Raw genomic sequence first — 7,497 nt, forward strand, 5'->3', positions numbered from 1 at the left:
TAATTTTATTTATTTTATCTGAAGTATTATTTTTTATATCTTTTTTTGAGCTTTTTTTCATAGAAGATTATCGNAACACACGCTAATCACCCTTTCCACTTAGTAGATTATAGCCCATGACCTTTAACAGGAGCCATCGGTGCTATAACTTCAGTTTCAGGTTTAGTAAAATGATTCCATCAATATGATATTTCATTATTTGTATTAGGAAATATTATTACTATCTTAACTGTTTATCAATGATGACGAGATGTATCACGTGAAGGTACATTTCAAGGATTGCATACTATTTCTGTTACTTTAGGTCTTCGATGAGGAATAATTTTGTTTATTTTATCTGAGGTATTATTTTTTATATCTTTTTTTTGAGCTTTTTTTCATAGAAGTTTATCACCCGCTATTGAACTAGGAGCATCATGACCACCTATAGGAATTAAACCTTTTAATCCATTTCAAATTTCTTTACTAAATACAGCAATTCTTTTAGCTTCAGGAGTAACTGTCACATGAGCACATCATAGTTTGATAGAAGGAAATCATTCACAAGCTACACAAGGATTATTTTTTACAGTATTATTAGGTATTTATTTTACTATTTTACAAGCATATGAATATATTGAAGCCCCTTTTACAATTGCAGATTCAGTTTACGGATCTACTTTTTTATAGCAACAGGCTTTCATGGGATTCATGTATTAATTGGAACTACCTTTTTATTACTATGTTTAATTCGACATTTAAATAATCACTTTTCAAAAATTCATCATTTTGGATTTGAAGCTGCTGCATGATATTGACATTTTGTTGATATTGTTTGATTATTCCTTTATATTTCAATTTATTGATGAGGAGGTTAACTAATTAATTATTTATATAGTATACAAGTATATTTGACTTCCAATCATAAGGTCTACTAATCTAGTAGTATAAATAATTTTTTCAATTGCTATTATAGCTTCAATTTTAATTATTATTTCTAGAGTAGTAATAATATTAGCATCAATTCTGTCAAAAAAAAACCTTAACAGACCGAGAAAAATGTTCGCCTTTTGAGTGTGGGTTNAGTATATTTGACTTCCAATCATAAGGTCTACTAATCTAGTAGTATAAATAATTTTTTCAATTGCTATTATAGCTTCAATTTTAATTATTATTTCTAGAGTAGTAATAATATTAGCATCAATTCTATCAAAAAAAACATTAACAGATCGAGAAAAATGTTCACCTTTTGAATGCGGATTTGACCCAAAATCTTCATCACGTCTTCCTTTTTCTTTACGATTTTTTTTAATTACAATTATTTTTTTAATTTTTGATGTAGAAATTGCTTTTATTTTACCAATAATTTTAATTATCAAAATTTCAAATATCTTTATATGAACAATCACTTCAATTATTTTTATTGTAATTTTAATTATTGGATTATATCATGAATGAAACCAAGGAATATTAAATTGATCAAATTAGGGTTCTAGTTAATTAAAACATTTGATTTGCATTCAAAAAGTATTGAAATTTCAATCTACCTTAATTAATTGAATATGAAGCGATTTATTGCAATTAGTTTCGACCTAATTTTAGGTAATTTAAATACCCTTATTTTCAATTAATATCTATCTATTAATTGAAGCCAAAAAGAGGCTTATCACTGTTAATGATAGAATTGAGATTTATACTCCAATTAAGGAACTATGATGTTCAAGAAAAAGCTGCTAACTTTTATCTTTTAATGGTTAACTTCCATTTATACTTCTATTTATATAGTTTAATAAAAACATTACATTTTCATTGTAAAATTAAAATATTTTTTTTTATAAATTACAAATATTAATTCACTACATTCAAGGATTATTTAATTACCCTAACATCTTCAACGTTATGCTCTAATTTTAAGCTACTTGAATAAAATAATAAAAAAAAAACTTAATAAAAAAGTAATTCATAAAACAAACAATAGAAGATAAATTTTTAAATTATTATTATAAAAAAAAATCAATTAAAAAATTTAATTAATCTATTATATAAATTTTGATCACCTAAAAATTCTGACCAACCTTGATCAAATGATCTATAAACTAATCCTCCTAAATTTAAGGGGGGATTAATAATCCCATAAGTACAAATATAAGGTATAAATCATATAGAACCAAAAAAATAACTAACTAGATAATTATTGAATGATTTATTTAAATGAAATAAAGAAACGTGAGAAATTAAATAACCTATTAATCCTCCAATAATACAAACAATTAAAGTTAATAATTTTATATATACAGGTAAACAAATTATATAAGGGGTAGGAAAAATTAATGATCTAAGTAATTCTTATAATTAATAAACCTCTTATTCCACGAAGTATAATTCAACCCCCTTCTCTTAGTATATTTAAAGAACCACAATTTAATTCTCCTGTTATTGGATAATAAATTAATCGAAAAGAATAACAAACTGTTAATCCAGTAGAAAAAAGTATAAAAAGAAAGAAAAAAATTTATATAACTTAATGAAACAATTTCTAAAATTATATCCTTAGAATAGAATCCAGCTAAAAAAGCCATTCCGCATAAAGCTAAATTAGCAACATTAAAACAAGAAGTGCTTAAAGGTATATAAATTCCCAGTGCCCCTATTAAACGAATGTCTTGTGAATTTTGTATATTATGAATAATAGCCCCTGCACATATAAATAATAATGCCTTAAATAATGCATGAGTTAAAAGATGAAAAAAAGCTAATTTATAAAGTCCTATTGATAAAATCCTCATTATTAACNTCTAAAATTATATCTTTAGAATAAAATCCAGCTAAAAAAGGTATTCCACATAAAGCTAAATTAGCAACATTAAAACAAGAAGTACTTAAAGGTATATAAACCCCTAATCCCCCTATTAAACGAATATCTTGTGAATTTTGTATATTATGAATAATAGCCCCCGCACATATAAATAATAAAGCCTTAAATAATGCATGAGTTAAAAGATGAAAAAAAGCCAATTTATAAAATCCCATTGATAAAATTCTTATTATTAATCCTAACTGACTTAATGTAGAAAGGGCAATAATTTTTTTTAAATCAAATTCAAAATTAGCCCCTAATCCAGATAATAATAATAATAATNAGAAAGAGCAATAATTTTTTTTAAATCAAATTCAAAATTAGCCCCTAATCCAGCCATAAATATTGTTAATCCAGATAATAATAACAATAACTGACCTAAAAAAGAATTATTTAATAAAATATTAAAACGAATTAATAAATAAACACCAGCAGTTACAAGAGTTGAAGAATGAACTAAAGCAGAAACAGGAGTTGGAGCAGCCATAGCAGCAGGTAACCAAGTAGAAAAAGGAATTTGAGCTCTCTTTCTTATATCAGCTAATATTATTAATCCTCCAATCACTTCTATTTCAATTCTATTTTTCATTGATTCTAAATAAAAAATATAATTTCAACTTCCATAATTTAATATTCAAGCAATTGCAAGTAAAAAAGCAACATCACCAATACGATTAGATAAAGCAGTTAATATACCAGCATTATAAGATTTAACATTTTGAAAATAAATGACTAAACAATAAGAAATTGATCCTAACCCATCTCAACCTAATAAAATTCTAATTATATTTGGTCTAATAATTAATAACATTATAGATAATACAAATATAAAAACTAATATAATAAAACGATTTATATTAATATCACCACTTATATACTCTTTTCTATAATAAATTACCAAAGAAGCAATTAATAAAACAAAAGATATAAATAATAAACTTATTCAATCAAATAAAATAGTTATTACAATTCTAGAAGAATTTAATGAAATAAGTTCTCATTCCAAAAAAATACAATAATCTCTTAATAAAAATTTCAAACTAAAAATAAATAAATTAATTCTAATTCTAAATAAAATTAAAAATTTNATAGTTATTACAATTCTAGAAGAATTTAATGAAATAAGTTCTCATTCCAAAAAAATACAATAATCTCTTAATAAAAATTTCAAACTAAAAATAAATAAATTAATTATAATTCTAAATAAAATTAAAAATCTAATTCTACAAATTGATAAATATTTTTTCACAATTTAAAATGACATAAATCATATCATTGACACCACAAATCAATATTTTAAATAAACTATTTAAATTTTAAAGCCAAACTACNTTCTAAATAAAATTAAAAATCTAATTCTACAAATTGATAAATATTTTTTCACAATTTAAAATGACATAAATCATATCATTGACACCACAAATCAATATTTTAAATAAACTATTTAAATTTTAAAGTCAAATTATACAAATTTCACTTTTTAAAATTAATAAATTTAAAGGAAATCAATGAAGTATTAAAATGAAATATTCACGAATTTTACCTCCACTAAATGAATAAACTCCAGAAAATCCCTTTCCATGTTGTCTATATGCATATAAATATAAAGTATATGCAGCTCTAAAAAAAGATAACAAAGATAATGAAATTATAGTTTACCATGATCAACTAATAATTCTATTTAATAAAGAAATTTCACCTAATAAATTTAATGAAGGTGGTGCAGCTATATTACATGAACTTAATAAAAATCATCATAAAGTTATTGAAGGTATAAAATTTAATAATCCCTTATTAATTAATAAACTTCGACTTCCTAATCGTTCATAAGTTATATTAGCTAAACAAAATAACCCCGATGAACATAATCCATGAGAAATTATCAAAGTAACTAATTCTAATTCAAATATAATTATATTTAACACTACTTAATTGTAAAAAAATAATACTCGTAATAAACCACAACCCCCCAACTTTAATATAATACCTGCTAAAATTATAGAACCTGAAACTGGAGCTTCAACATGAGCTTTAGGTAATCATAAATGAACTAAAAATATTGGCATCTTAACTAAAAATGCTAAAATTAAAGATAAATATAATAAATCATAATTAAATATAAAATTATTCAAAAGGTAAAAATTCAATGTTATTAAATTATTGTATAAATAAAAGATACCAACTAATATTGGTAAAGAAACTAATAAAGTATAAAATAATAAATATACACCAGCTTGTAAAGGTTCAGGTTGATACCCTCACCCCAATATTAAAAATAAAGTAGGAATTAATCTTCTTTCAAAAAATAAATAAAATATAAATAAATTTATACTAGATGCTTTCCATTTCCAGACAACCGCTCAGGTACGAGCATGATTTTTAATTTCGACCAAACTCAAATACATTGTTTGCTCGGAAGAATTTTTCGGCCGAATTAACCGCGATTTTGTTTTGCAGGCAAAAATCGCTTATTCGAATTTACAGTGAGAATTTTTTTTTTAAATGCCCATAACTTTGTCAAAATTTAATAGATTCCAACTGCTTTTACTCAAATGTCAGTAATTATTGTAACTTCAAGATAGAATGATATAATTATTGATTTTTATTATTTAAAATTTTTTATTTAACAATAAACAAAAACTGCAGATTTTTTTTTAAATTTAATTTCTCAAAAAGTGTATTTTTTTTCTCTCAAACTTTTTTACCGAGAAAGAGACACTTTGAACTACAATCAACCCAAATCTCTAATAGCGAAGATTTTTTTTTTCTGAGTTATGATTTTTTATAGAAAATATACGTTTTTGTGGTACATACTACAATATTCTTATATTGTTTAACTAAATGGAACATATGTATGTAATATATCAGCAAAAAATACAGCCGTGATCATTTATCGATTATAAAAAGCGGGAAAATGTGATTGTGTATTTCGAAACTGTATGGTGGAAAGTGTGTTCTAATATCTATTTGATACACAAAAAATGATCACGGCTGTATTTTTGCTGATATATTACATACATATGTTCCATTTAGTTAAACAATATAAGAATATTGTAGTATGTACCACAAAAACGTAATTTTCTATAAAAACATAACTCAGAAAAAAAATCTTCGCTATTAGAGATTTGGGTTGATTGTAGTTCAAAGTGTCTCTTTCCCGGTAAAAAAGTTTGAGAGAAAAAAAATACACTTTTTGAGAAATTAAATTAAAAAAAAAAATCTGCATTTTTGTTTATTGTTAAATAAAAAATTTTAAATAATAAAATCAATAATTATATCATTCTATCTTGAAGTACAAAATTACTGACATTTGAGTAAAAGCAGTTGGAATCTATTAAATTTTACAAGTTATGGGCATTTAAAAAAAAAATTCTCACTGTAAATTCGAATAACGATTTTTGCCTGAAAAACAAAATCGCGTTTAATTCGGCCGAAAATTTCTTCCGAGCAAACAATGTATTTGAGTTTGGTCGAAATTAAAAATCATGCTCGTACCTGACCGGTTGTCTGGAAATGGAAAGCATCACTAGCAAATCTTAAAATTAAAAATAATAATAAATTAAAATATTAAATTAAAATAAATTTTTATAATTACCAAATTTATTAACAGATTAACTAGCAGTAATTATAAGAGTCCAAATTCAAAATCTTAACAAAATTAATCCATAAGAAATTGTGTGAAATCCTAAAAAATAAGAAATATTTAAAAAATAATTAGTGCAAAAATTTATTATAATAAATAAAAATGCAACCAAAAATATTAAATTTTGAACCATTCAAAATGAACTACTAATAAAACAAATTGGACTAATAAAAATTAATTTTAACATTGTAAAATATTAAATGATTGAAAATAATCATTTCCATGAGTACGAATTATTGAAACAAGAATTGCAAGACCTAATGCACCCTCACAAACTCTAAAAGTTAAAAATATTATACTAAAAAATCTTCTAAAATTTATTAAATTTAAATAAATAAATAACAAAAAAAATAAATTGAATACAATTCAATTTCAAGATTTATTTTTATACAAATAAATCATCCCTTAGCTATAGGACTAATGCTATTAATTCAAACTTTGCAAATTTGTATAATAACAGGATTAATAGCTAAAAGATTCTGATTTTCTTATATTTTATTTTTAATTTTTCTTGTGGGAATATTGGTTTTATTTATTTATGTTACATCCCTAGCTTCAAATGAAATATTCTCATTTTCAATAAAATTAACAACTATTTGTATAATAATTTTTATTTTATTTATAATTTTAAGATTAATATTAGATAAATCATTACTTTTAATCTTTCTAGAAAATAATGAAATAACAAGTATAAATAATATTAACTTATTTATAGAAGAAAATTCATTAAATCTTAATGAATTATATAATTATCCAACAAATTTAATTACAGTTTTATTAATAAATTATTTATTAATTACATTAATTGCAGTAGTAAAAATTACAAAATTATTCTATGGACCTTTACGATTAATAAACTAATGAATAAACCTTTACGAACCCAACATCCTTTATTTAAAATTGCTAATAATGCATTAGTAGATTTACCTGCCTGCACCTACTAATATTTCAGCTTGATGAAATTTTGGTTCACTTCTTGGATTATGTTTAATAATTCAAATTTTAACGGGATTATTTT

At 23.1% G+C, this 7,497-nt stretch overlaps 1 pseudogene; it reads left to right on the forward strand.

The window, feature by feature from the left end:
* The first annotated feature begins 4,860 nt into the window (after positions 1-4,860).
* The window catches only part of LOC108362759 (NADH-ubiquinone oxidoreductase chain 2-like), an 11,328-nt pseudogene continuing 8,691 nt past the window's right edge, over positions 4,861-7,497 (forward strand).

Source organism: Rhagoletis zephyria, unplaced genomic scaffold (genome assembly GCF_001687245.7).
Source record: "Rhagoletis zephyria isolate East Lansing unplaced genomic scaffold, Rhagoletis_zephyria_1.1 Rzeph_scaffold_01094, whole genome shotgun sequence".
Classification (NCBI taxonomy): Eukaryota; Metazoa; Arthropoda; class Insecta; order Diptera; family Tephritidae; genus Rhagoletis; species Rhagoletis zephyria.